At 48.0% G+C, this 13,355-nt stretch overlaps 1 protein-coding gene across 5 annotated transcripts in view; it reads left to right on the forward strand.

Annotated features, from left to right (window-relative positions):
- Nucleotides 1-3,834: 3,834 nt before the first annotated feature.
- The window catches only part of MAPK10 (mitogen-activated protein kinase 10), a 216,222-nt gene continuing 206,701 nt past the window's right edge, over nucleotides 3,835-13,355 (forward strand). Inside the window, exon 1 of one of the 5 annotated variants that reach the window (XM_077300996.1) lies at nucleotides 3,835-4,096. The gene's annotated coding sequence lies outside the window, so the exon portion shown is untranslated. Of the gene's footprint in view, nucleotides 4,097-4,216; nucleotides 4,322-5,222; nucleotides 5,378-13,355 lie in introns of those variants that run through there. The other 4 variants (XM_077301000.1, XM_077300999.1, XM_077300997.1 and 1 more) reach the window with 4 other exon arrangements.

Genomic DNA, 13,355 nt, shown 5'->3' on the forward strand with positions numbered 1-13,355 from the left:
GACTTGTAGAGTCCTGTTGGGATAAGGAGTCAATAGTCTCTTTAGGGTTGGAGATGTTTAGTTGAAGGTGACATTGCAGAAGCATCTATTCTGGTGGTGCACGCACTCATGCCATCTGAGGATCGGCAGAATTTATTTCTTTAGTAATTATATTTATATTTGCAATCAATAAAAGCATAATACATCAGTAATCTAAAAACATCCTAAAACATACTGTGGAATCTGAACAATACCATAACTCCAAAAATTCCAAGATGACAGAAACAACCAACTCCCCCAATGGCTCAATGACTTCTCGGTGGCAATGGGAGATCACACAGGACCAGCCCCATCGTAGGGTGCAGCTACATGGGCGCATGTAATGCAACCTCCCTATGGCAGCAGCAGCTGCTACTTCCAGGGTGATTTCACTGATCCCCCAAGTCCAGAACCCCCCTTTCCTAATTGAGCTGTGCTGCTGTGATGATGTTAATAATAATTATTATTTATTTCCCGCCACTCCCTAATAAGTTCGTGGCGGGTAACAGTAGTCTTAAAACCCACATTAAAACTCCCATTAAAATACTTTTTTTAAAATTCCCAACATGGCGGAAAAAAAGTACCACTCCACCCCCTACCAACCAAGGCAATGGAGAATGGAGATACTTCGAACCCTGGGGGTTTGATGCTCAGCAGGGGGGAAAATCCCTTTAAAGGGTTTTAAAAAGGGGGCTGGGAATATCGTTCTGAAAGCACTGCCTTGATCCACCATTCCCCACCCCACTTTTGTTATGCCAGCATCCCTGAGGGGTTATGTCAGCTACGGAGAGGGATTTAATGTTTTAATATATTTAAAAAAAAGATTTAAATGTTTACCTGGGGTTTTCTCCTTATTTGGGCAGGTTGACTTGCCCCCTCCCCAAATAGCCAGTGATGGGCCTTGGCCTGAACTCAGCTGAAAGAAATGTAGTCACATCCATAAGCATGATGGGGGGGGGGGGAGAGTGGAGAATAAGCTGCTCATCCTGGATTTATTTATTTATATTTATAAGAGCCTGCCCCTCTTGAACCCGTCATTTCGGGGCAGCTCACATCAAGTTTAAAAGCAATAAGACCATCCAACATTTAATATATAAATACATTTTAAACGAATTTAAAGAACTAGCAAGCAGACTTTTTTGCTCTAGGCCGCAGGCCGTCACAAGATCAAATGCACGGTAAAATTGTGCAAAGCATTAGATAAGTTCATGGCAATTGCAAATCTATGGCGATTATCAGATCAGATCTTTATTATGGTCATAGACCAGCAGAGCTACAGCAAAATAAAACTTGCATTTATCCCTCCCCCCCGCCCCCGCTCTGCTCATCAGCTGTTTGAGAAATCCACCGTATTTGCCACAAGGCTGGCTCAAATCTTTCTTGCGGTTGATGCAAAGGTGTCACCGATGAATCTGTGCAAAACCAAAAAAGAAAACCGGAACCCAGCCTGAACAGAAGTCAGGAACCCAAAAGCTGAGCTGCAAAACAGTATTAAAAAATCAATACAAATATTTATTAAGCAAAGTGCACCGGTGATATATATTAAAAACAAAGAAAAACAACACATATCTAGCTGCACTTGACAGGACACGTTTTGACCCACGGGGGTCTTCCTCAGTGGTCAAATCATTGTGTTTTGTAGAAAATCAAAATCTAAAGGCCTGCTGGGGGGGGCAAAGAAAAATCTGTTAGGTGGAGCTCCTCTCTGGGGGCCTTAGCTAAGTTACCATTCCTGTTATATTGTTGTTGTTTAAGACGACTGAAATTGTGTTATTCAGAACCACTGTTTGATTATTGTTGTTGTATTTTACTATATGTTAGGCCGTTCCATGTATCCCCCCTTGTTGTTATATGTAAACTGCCCTGAGCCGTATGGAAAGGCGGTATAAAAATTTAATGAATGAATGAATGAATGAATGAATGGTGTTTCTCAAATATCTGTTTTGGAGCCCACCCTCTAAAATATATATTATCTGAGGCCACCATTCTCAGCTTATGCCTAACTCTACATCAAGAGTGCATTTCCATGTTTCAGGGAAAAGAACTAGACACTCAAACCTATTTGGTTAAACCAACCTATGCTTACTGAGGCTTTCCCTTTATAGAGGGGGGGGGGAAGGTATATGAGGAGGAAGCCAAATTGTTAAATGGGAGGTTTCAGAGTTGGCCAGGGACACTGGAAGTGATTTGAGCCCTTTACTAAGACCCCAGCATGGTACAAGTAGAATGGAGAACTGAACCACGACCCCCTGCAAACTCCCAACTGCTCCCTCCGTGCCCCCTCCCTCCCAGAAATCCATCAATGCGTTCTGCTCCTGGACCTGTTTGCACTATGGTAAGGCAGCAGACATGCAGTCTGAAAGCTCTTCCCATGAGGCTGGGAGTTCAATCCCAGCAGCCGGCTCAAGGTTGACTCAGCCTTCCATCCTTCCGAGGTCGGTAAAATGAGTACCCATCTTGCTGGAGGGTAAACGGTAATGACTGGGGAAGGCACTGGCAAACCACCCCCCGTATTGAGTCTGCCATGAAAACGCTAGAGGGCGTCACCCCAAGGGTCAGACATGACTCGGTGCTTGCACAGGGGATACCTTTACCTTTATCTTACTGTTACCGCTGTTATAATTATCAGTTAGTAGTATTAATGTTATGGTTCTTTATATATATGGATTGTTTCTTGTATAGTTTCTATGTTCTATGTAAGCTGCCCTGAGCCTCCGGGGAGGGCGGTATATAAGTGTAATAAATAAATAAAATAAATATACTGTGGAAGACAAACGGAGCATCCCACCAATGTGTGCTATTGGTCAGTTTCAAGTGACTGGATTGGGCAGCTGGACAGCCCTGGGTTCAAATCCCCATTCTTCCATGGGCACTTGCTGGGTGATCCTGGGCCAGTCACACTCAGCCTAACCTACCTCGCAGGGTTGTTGTTAGGATAAAACAAAGGGCAGAATGAGTTTTGTTGAAGCTCAAATACTATGGCCACCTCATGAGAAGGAAGGACTCCCTGGAGAAGAGCCTAATGCTGGGAGCGATTGAGGGCAAAAGAAGAAGGGGACGACAGAGAATGAGGTGGCTGGATGGAGTCACTGAAGCAGTCGCTGTGAACTTAAATGGACTCCGGGGAATGGTAGAGGACAGGAAGGCCTGGAGGATCATTGTCCATGGGGTCCCGATGGGTCAGACAGGACTTTGCACCTAACAACAACAACAACAACAACAACAACAAAATTATGTCAGCCACGTTGGGTCCCCAAAGGTGGGGTATAAAGAAATAGGGGGGAAGTGGTATGTATAGAATTAAAAAGCTCACGGAATCGATTTGCAGAGCCAGTGGCCAACTGATTCGGGCTCAAGGGACAGGGGAACTTCGGAGATCACCAGGTGATGAGTCGAAATGCTGAAGGGTGACTTCTTCGAAGCCTCCCCTCCATTGCCAACACATCACCCTCTGCCTCCCCGAGTTGCCCGCGGCTGCCTGCCTGGGCCCTGGAAGAAGCGCAGGAGGCCGGAGCGCCCAAAGCTTCCCCAACAGCGCGCCCCGCTCCATCCCTCCGTCCCCCCCCCCCCTTGCCCCGGGCGCCCGTGCCATCCCCATCCGGCGGCCAGGCGCTGGCGCGCGCGCTCCGAGGCCACCAGCTCGAGCGGCCGCGCGGGCTGCAGCCGAGGCTCGTCCTCCTCCTCCTGCCTCTCGGCCCTCCCCCGCCCCCACGGCCTTCGCTGACGTCACGGGCGCTCCTTCCCGTTGCCATGGCAGCGCCGGTCCCCGAGCCCTCCGCCCGTCTCCTCGGGTAGGCTCCCCAGTGGTACAGCCGGCATCGCCGCGCACAATGCTCGCCGGGCGCTAGGCGAGGGTGATTCAGCACGCGCGCGCCCCGCGCCCCCACCCCGCCCGCCCGCCCGCCCGCCCCTCACCTGCAGCCCTCGCCTCGAGCGCATCCCCGCCGCCCCCGCCCGCCCGCATCCTCTTCTCTCCCCCCCCCCGCCCACCTTTCCCCTCCGCTTCGCCAGGGGGGCGATGTGGCGCCCGAAGGCGGCGTAAAGGTGGCCGGCCCCGGGAGACGGCGCGGAAGGGGAGGTAGGTGAGGGGCGGCGGCGGCGCGGGGGGATGCAGAGGGAGGGCTGTGGAGCAAGACCCGGGGGAGGGGGGGAGGAGGGGGGAGGAGGGGAGGAGAGTGTGTGTGTGTGTGGCCGGGGGGAGGGGGAGCAGGGAGGCAGGTTGGGGAAGGGAACCGCCGGCAGAGGCAGGGAGCTCGCCGTCGGAACAACCTGGAGGCGCAGCCTGCCTTCTTCCCTCGTTTGGGTGCGTATGGCCAGGCCTCCCGGGCGGGGAAGGGGGCGATGCGGAGATCCTGGCCGCCGGGTGGGTGGGTGGGAGGGAGGGAGGGAGGGAGGGAAATGTCAACAGTGCTGCTTTGGGGGTCAAGCCAACCCCCCTCCAACCCAGTGAAAATGGGCTGTGCTATCATTGTCATTTGTTTGGGGTCCAGTTTATTAATAATTTTATTATTATTATTATTATTATTATTATTATTATTATTATGCCTCCCTCAATTTACCTAGAATGCTGGGGACTCCCCTCTCCCCTCTCCCCACCCCCCTGAGCAGTGATAAATGTGAAAAGTGCATGTCTCGGAAACTATCTTGGTGGGATATGTAGGTCTATGGCTGGAGGGTGAAGATTTGAAGCTGTTTTGGTTTTTTTGGGGGGGGGTTCCTCCCCTCCCCTCCCCCCAAACCTCACTGTCTTGCATAACTCTTTCATGTTGAGCCCAAGATACATTTTATAGGAATACCATATGCTATTAGGATGGGGGGGGGGAAGGGAGGGAAAGAAGCAGATTGGTTACGTGTCAGGATGGGGGGGGGGAGAGCATCCCACAAATTCTTATGAAGACTGCAGTGAAATCAATGTAGATTTGCAGGAATGGCCTCTGACAACCCGGAGACTGGAACAGGATGAAATGTTCAAAATAGCATTTCTGCAGCGGCCAGGCTAATGGTGGCGATTGCTGCTGTTAAAATACACATTTTGTTTTTGCCTGCCTCTTGGAGGTCAGAGCCCTGCACATCCCTCTTTCCGGCCGGCTTTGTGGTCTGCTCAGACCTGGGCTCCATAGTCTTGTTTACATGGGTGCCTTTTTGGTGCAGAGCCTCACCGGGTCCTTCAATGCAGCGCTTCCCTCCATCCTTCTCACTCGGCTCTCCGTAACTCCCCCCCCCCACAAGAGCCTTGTGAATGGCAAACCCCTGCCTATAAAACAGCCACCGTGTCTCTCTTTGTTTTTTGGCCGAGAGAGAACAGGAAGATGGCTGGGAAAGAAAGAGAAGAAAGATGTTAGCAGCGCGGAGGGTGCAGGTTTGTATGTTGGGCACTTTTTAAAAATACAACGCCGGGTTGGCTGCTTGAAGGATGCCCCGTCTCCTTCATGCGAGGCCAATCAAGATGGGGGTGTGAGAGAGCTTGTTGGACAGGGGAAAAAAACAGACAGCGGTTGTGTTGGGCTCATGCAAACAGTCTCACTGAGCGACCGAACAGGTCTTTGGGGCAATCAAAACAGGGTTGTTGTTTTTTTTCCGGGGGGGGGGGGAGAATGAGTATAATGGTCACTGGTGTTTTGCAATCCTTCTATCCCATCCCCAACAGTTGACTAATTCCTTTTTCCTTTGCTATGTCAATTTCTGCTCCAGAAAGCAGCCTTTTTAGGGCTGCCCGAGCAGAATTTCAAAACAAAGGAAAGCTACAGAGAGTGGATGATTCGAAACAGGGCTGCCCTTCAGGGTAAGAGATGCCAGGAAAACAAGGGACAGCTGACAGCCCTAAATTATACCTGCTCATCTTCTGATTCAGACTGATTTGCTTGCCTTCCCGCCTCCCCCCCCCCTTCCATTGTTATTGAATGACCTGGACTGGTTGGAGCTTTTCAATCAGGAGCTGGCCCTCCTCTTTTCTTTCCCAGGTGGACCCCTGTTCAGTTCTGCTGTTTGGGGGCATGGATTCTTTTTGCATGCATCCTGTTTTGTTGCTGTGGCATATGGCAAAGAGGCTTCACTGTGCCAGAATGATTTGGGAAAGGTGGGAGGGGAATCGTTTAGCACAGAAGTACTAGCTGCCTTTGGCTATCTTTGCTTGCATGCTGACAACTGGGGGGGGGGGGGAACCACACTGATCTCTCCCGTTCTCTCTCTTGTTGTTGGAGATTGTGCTGGGAGAAGCTGTTTATGACCGGCTCCCAGAAGGGTGTGTGTGTGTGTGTTTGAGGCATTATTTGTAGCCATTTTTAATGCTTTCCTCGAACAGGGTTGATAGTGGAAAGGCAAAAATTATGGTTAAAGGAAAACTTATGCTTGGGCTTTGTTTGCAAATAGGAATACAGAAATTTTGGGCACCATGCCAAAGGCCTAGCTGTGTGTGGCAATCTTACGGAGATATTTTGATGTCCCTCAGAGAATCGTAGAGTTGATAAGGAGCTTGGAGGCACCAGTTCCGTCTCCTGTGTTGAAATGGGCTGCAGAGGGGGGGGGGGCGGCGGGAGAGGGAATATGTCAGTGGTGGAAATGGATGAATGTTAGCAGGCCCACACAGTGCTGGACTTAGACCAAGGAGACCCAGGAGCAGGTATCTGCTGGGTTGTAAAATTTACTGCCTGACCTTGGCCTAGTCAATAGCTCATCCTAATCTTTCTCATGGGGTTGTGGGGATAAAATGAGGGAACCTGTTATGCCCTGAGCATCTTGAAAGAAGGGCAGGGCATAAAACATTTGATTAAAAACACCCATTGGTAGGCAAACACACACACACACACACACACACACACACACACACAGTGGTCAGCTTTATGAGATCAGCACAAAATCCAAACGGAGGTTTGCGTAGCGTGGTTTATGCTGATTGTTTTCTTTTTGGGGGTGGGGGGTGGGAAATCACTTTCTACATCCACTTTAATTCCCCAGATTTCAGGCCGTTGTGGGGTAACTTTTTATGCATTATCCTCTGTTTTTATTGCTTAAGCTGATGTTAACTGCTTTGAGCCTGTGGAGTGGCGGGGGGGGGGGGAGGGAATTGGGCTGGAAAGGGAAATAAATAGAATATCCTGGCAACAAGCAGGGGTGTGTGTGTCTTTATAGAAGGCCTTGTGGACGTGACACCAATACGAACGAGTATTCTGATATCATTTTTGCTGCTTTCCTGAGCCGTTGGGGGTAGCAGGCAGAAAGAAGAGAAGAGCCCTCCGCTGAACCAGAAGAATAAGCAATCACGAATTGGGTTTCTAGGCAGCTTCCCATCCAGGTACCGACCGGGTTGAGGCCTGTATAATTTAACAATGCAGAGGCCACGGCACAGGCCGAGATCTTTCTCTTTTAGACCATCCTGGCCAGTCTTTATCATTGAGGCCTTCCTTTAGCCTGTATTCAGCGTTCTTATATAGGCACATTTACTTAAAAGGCCTGGCAAAGAGGCTGGGTTTTTATATTAATCAAAATGAGGCTGCATTTGCTGAAACCTTCATTTCCCCCCCCTGCTTACCGTAGCAGCATCTACAGAGATGGAGAACTTCTGGGGGAAATAGTCTTTGAAAGGGCATGTAAACCCAACAGTGCTTAATGCTAGATAATTTAATAAAAAATATTTTACCTCAAAAAAAATATTTTACCCCAGCATGCCTTTTCAGTATCTTGGAATGTCTTGCAGCTTTTTCACAACCACAGGGGGAAATGTAAATAACTAATGAGAGATTTTTGGGGGATCCCAAAATCCTCTGTTTTGCTTTACTTTTTGTAAATGTAGTTCGGTCTCAAAACCAGTCACCAGTTTTTATTTTTGTTGAACCTTGGACTTGTTACTTTTATTCTGCATTTGTTTAGCACTTCAGGGTGTTCAAAAAACCTCCTCTGTGTGTGTGTGTATACATATATATTTATTTATCTATGCTTATATTTATATAGCGCTGTTCTCAAGTGTCTCGTGGTGGCTTACAGGTCAATAAAATTAGGTCAACAAATTAGCATAGCAAAATAATGGCATATTGCCTCAGTAGTGTTTACAAGGACACAGCATGGTTGGTTGGTATTAGGGTTGCTAGCCCCCCCCCCCCCGCCACTTGTGAGGGGTGGGGAGCATAGGGTTGCCAGCCCCAGGTTGGGAAGCTTCTGGAGATCTGGTGGTGAAACCTGGGGAGAACAGGGAGCTCTGTGGGGTGCAGTGCTTCAGAATCCACCCTGGGGGAATGATCCCTGTAGTCTGGAGATGAGCTATAATTCTGGAGGATCCCAGATCCTACCTGGAGTTTGGCATCCTGAGTTGAAATTGTGATCTCTGTTCTGCAGATGCAAGGCTGGGGAAGACTGAGGCTTGGAGACAGCTGAAGTAGATTTAAAATGAGGGATTTCCCAGTTCTTTCTGAGCTGTGCTTTAATACAGCTGCTGTTCTTTTTTTACTTAGTTCAAATGAATGTTGCCTTGGACGTTCTCAGCCTTGATGCTCTCACAATTGAGCAAGTCTTCTTAAGAGTCCCGTGGCTACATCAGTTGTAGGCAGCTGATCTGCACTGCAGCAGAGAAAAGAGCTCTTCTGTAGAGAAAACCTGGAAAGGAACTTGATCGTTCGGTGGTGGAACAGGAGTACTGGCTTTCCTTCCTCACTGGCACGCTGAAAGGGCCATGAGTGAATTCTTCCATGGAAGACAGAACGGAAGTAGATCCCATGGTTACTCAGTCCCTAGGTCAGTCTTATGCCACATGCCAGCATTTTCCAACCAGGGTTATTCAAGAGCCCTAGAGGGGTTCCACAGGTTGTGGGAAGGGATTTAATTTTTAAAAGTATATATTTTTAAAAGGACCATGGGTGTTTTTCACCTTATTTGGACACATTGACCCACCCTCCTCCCCATATGGCCGGTGATGGCCCTGGAGGGAGTGGGAAGGGGAGGGATCCTGGCCATACAAACCTTTGCTGGCTGAGATTCTGTCGTGGTCAATCTGTTAGTGGCAGCTGGAGTCCAGCGTGATGAGTCCTCTTGGGGTTGGGTGGGTGGATTATTTTAATTTTTTTACTGTGAGTGGTTTCAAGGGAGAGAGGGGGTCCTGCCCAGGCCTCAGGCTCAGCCCAACAGAGCAGATCGCTGGACCACTTAGGGATGGGTGGCTGGGGACTGGGGCCTAGCACCTGTTTGCCGCTGCAGCTTGTTATTTGAGTCCAAGCAGGCCGCTGCTCTCCAGGTGGGTGAGTGCTGTTGGGGCTGATTGAGGTGGTATATTTGGTTTTTGTTTACCTTTGGGGAGTGGGTAGGTTGGAGGGAATCAGAGGGGTGGCATGCCACTCCTGGAGGTGTGGCAGGGAGGTGTGTAGGGAGGTGTGGCAGGGAGGTGTGGCCATGTGATGCTTTAGGGCTATCTCCAACCCTGCAAAACTTTTCAGGGGTTACTCCCCAGTCAAAAGGTGAAATAAGGCTGCCATATTACCATGTTAAATTGTTATTCTCTGTTGTGATTGTTATTGCTATCATTATTGCCTTGTTGCTTATTGACATGGAAACAGTTCAGTGTTTAGTTCCCTACATTCCATGTGAACTGCTTTAGGGGAGTGTGGTATAGAAATGTATAACATATTTATCACAGGAATCTCCATTTAAACTGGACTAGAAGCAACAGACCTGGAAATGCCCTTAACCCAAATTTTGGAGGCTCAGCATCAGTCGCAGCAGCAAAATACTGCACTGGACAGATTAATTATATTGTAAAGCAGCTTCTTATAACAGGAACTTGCTTAAGACCTTTGGCATTGAGTTGTGTATGCAGAATACCACCTCCTTCTCTTGCACCCCTTCAAAACCCACCTTTTCTGAGAAGGCTTTGGCTAAACCTGTTGATCCTAATCCCCTACTGGAACAAAATCAAACTACGTGGGGGATTGGATGGGCATCTGTTCCCTGTTATCCTTGACACCCCTTTTTCTCCACATGCTGGATCTTAAATTGTGTGAGCAGAGACCATGTACTCCAGTGGTTCCCTATGAACAGAGCACACCTGATAGAAGAACACAGTCCAAAGTGAGCAGTGGTATTTATTAATACGTGTTTGCCCCGGCTTTTCATTCAGCGGAAACCTAAAATGCAAAACCCAGGAGCTGGATAATTACATAATTAAAAGTTTTGCTTTTGTGGAATGTTCTATTAAGAGGAACTGTCAAGGTAAGCAAAATACCTGTGACAGCTAACCTCCCCCAAGAATAAGAAAAAAAAAAAAGAGACAGCCTTGTCAGTTGAAGTCAGCAGGTTCTGAAAGACATAATTGTTTCTTTGGGACTGCCCTCTATAGACACTCACTGCGTTTTCAAGGGTCTTTAACATACTTCAGGAGTCCTTTCTAAATCCGTCTGGCTCTATGGTAGCCTCATATTAATGATGAGTATCCTTGTAGTCTAGATTCTGCTATTCAGTTCTCTCGGCTTCAGAAATGTTTTTAAGTTTTCTTTGGCTAGGGAGATAAAAACGGAGTCTAATAAAATTGCAGCATTTTCTTTGTGATTGTGGGCGGACTGCCTTTGAGGGTTCAATCACCAGCAGGTAACCTTCCCTGAATACAGCCACAAAACAGATCCCTTTGAACCCTTTTCTGGTAGATGAAAGACTAGCACAAGCTGTGAAGAGTTCCAGTGAAGCTACTGCAACCCCTGGGTGGATTTCATTGTAAGCATCCTTTTCAAAGGCCTCTCTTTCCCCCTAACGTGGCCACTCTCTTATTTTCGGCATATCATTTAGGACCTCTCATGTGATTCCGCTGTAAAACTAAAATAACCAGGGGGTCGCAGCATCTGCTGTCTGAGAAAAAGGTTAAAGAGGTTGTGGCGTTTATTTTAGAAATGGGACAATTAAGACTGGACCTGAAGTATTAAAAAAAGCTAAAAAATAAAAGTTAAAAAGTAAAAATAGAAAAGAGGTTGAAATATCTGTGTCTGTGTTTTCATAATGTTGGAATGGGTAGAGGGGGGATATATGGCCCAGGGATAGACGATCTGCTTTGTATGCAAATAATTTCAAGTTCATTTCCTGGCATATCTGCTGAACATGTTGAGAAAGATTCTACTGTGTCCAGGTCTCACATGGAGAGTTGCTGCCTTTGTAATCTGTTGTCAGAGTAAAAGTGAGGAGCTGAGATCGGATCTTCTCAACCAGCTTGGTGTAGTGGTTAGGAGTGTGGCGCAGAGTGGTAAGGCAGCAGACGTGCAGTCTGAAAGCTCTGCCCATGAGGCTGGGAGTTCAATCCCAGCAGCCGGCTCAAGGTTGACTCAGCCTTCCATCCTTCCGAGGTCGGTAAAATGAGTACCCAGCTTGCTGGGGGGTAAACGGTAATGACTGGGGAAGGCACTGGCAAACCACCCCGTATTGAGTCTGCCATGAAAACGCTAGAGGGCGTCACCCCAAGGGTCAGACATGACTCGGTGCTTGCACAGGGGATAAGGTAAAGGTAAAGGTATCCCCTGTGCAAGCACCGAGTCATGTCTGACCCTTGGGGTGACGCCCTCTAGCGTTTTCTTGGCAGACTCAATACGGGGTGGTTTGCCAGTGCCTTCCCCAGTCATTACCGTTTACCCCCCAGCAAGCTGGGTACTCATTTTACCGACCTCGGAAGGATGGAAGGCTGAGTCAACCTTGAGCCGGCTGCTGGGATTGAACTCCCAGCCTTATGGGCAAAGCTGTCAGACGGCTGCCTTACCACTCTGCGCCACAAGAGGCTCATTGCATAGGGGATACCCTTACCTTTTAAGAAGAGTGGGTCATTCCTTGTATGTGGTACAAGGTAATCTACAGTGAAACCTTGATTCAAATGGTCCCTCCATCAATCTCTGTGGCATAAAAGGAGAAAACTGAGCTGCAAATGTATTGTCTCTGGAACTTGTTGGCCATAGGCAGGCTGTTATCTTTCCACTTTAGCTCCACCATCAATGCATACAGGATAGTAATGACCGTACCGTGCAGGCTGTTCTAAGGGAATAACACAGGACAATGCATGGGAAACGTTTTGAATGCTCTGTCTGCAAACCTATCTACATTTCTATGAGGAATCTACTTTGCGTACCTCAAGAGAAATTTTTATTTTTATTTATTTACTATTACATTTATATACCACCCCTTTTGGAATTACAATTAAAACCAGTTAAAAGTAGTTTGAAATTCCATAATCACCCCAGCTGTAGGTTTCTGCCTCCCCATCTCCCATTTGGGGAGTCGGTTACGTTAAGTCGGTACGTCAGAGTAGTTCAGCAGTGGAATAGGCTGCCTAAGGAGGTGGTGAGCTCCCCCTCACTGGCAGTCTTCAAGCAAAGGTTGGATACACACTTTTCTTGGATGCTTTAGGATGCTTTGGGCTGATCCTGCGTTGAGCAGGGGGCTGGACTAGATGGCCTGTATGACCCCTTCCAACTCTATGATTCTATGATTCTATAAGGAGGGCCCCTTATGATGGTTTCGGTTTGCATTGTATGCATATTCTATTTTCCATGGGTGACTTGATTTCATATTCCCCTCTAAAAACGGCTTTGTGTCGAAACACGAGGGTCGTAAAGTTTCAGCATCTTCAAAACAGGCTGGAAGGTTGCAAGAGATCAAGCAGTGACCCTGTGCGTTTGACAGCTATTGAATGTAATAACAATCTATGATTCTGCAAGTCAAACAGTTGAAGACGGGGGGTGGGGGTAGCTCTCGTTCCATAAATAGCTGGAAGAATTCCGAACAAGATGGGGCCGAGAGAGGCCTGTCATTAAATATGCATAGATTTAAAAAATCTTCTGGACACACGGGTTCTATCTGTTCCAGAAAAATGAATAGCGTTGAGGATGGATTAGAACTTTTGGGAGCCTCGGAGATGCTTTTGCCCGATTGACCGCTCTGAGCCCATTTCCGAGACATCTGGCAGAATTTCAGGTTTCGTAATGAAAACCTAAGCTTGCCTGCAGTTCCTCAGGGCATCACACATAGCTGTAGAGGCCGTCCTGTCCAGATAAGGTACATTGATACCAAATCAGCACACATGATGCTCTGAGAGGAGGAATGGTGCTCAGTGCACTCTCAGAGGACGGATCCCATCCCCAGTTGCAATTCAAAGGCACCTGAGGGTACCAGAACCGTGGGATAAAGGCCTCCAGTGGGGGCTAGCATGTGCACCTGTGCTTTATTATGAGTGTTTTTGTTTCTGTGATGAGAAGAAGTACCTATTCTGAAAAAGTGTTGTGGCTCAGTGGTAGACCGTCTGTTTTGCACGCAAAAACTTCCCGGCCTTTCCAGTTTAAAGGGTTAGGTCGTAAGTGATGTGTATAGGCTTGCCAATCTCCAAGTGG

Source organism: Paroedura picta, chromosome 10 (assembly GCF_049243985.1).
Source record: "Paroedura picta isolate Pp20150507F chromosome 10, Ppicta_v3.0, whole genome shotgun sequence".
Classification (NCBI taxonomy): Eukaryota; Metazoa; Chordata; class Lepidosauria; order Squamata; family Gekkonidae; genus Paroedura; species Paroedura picta.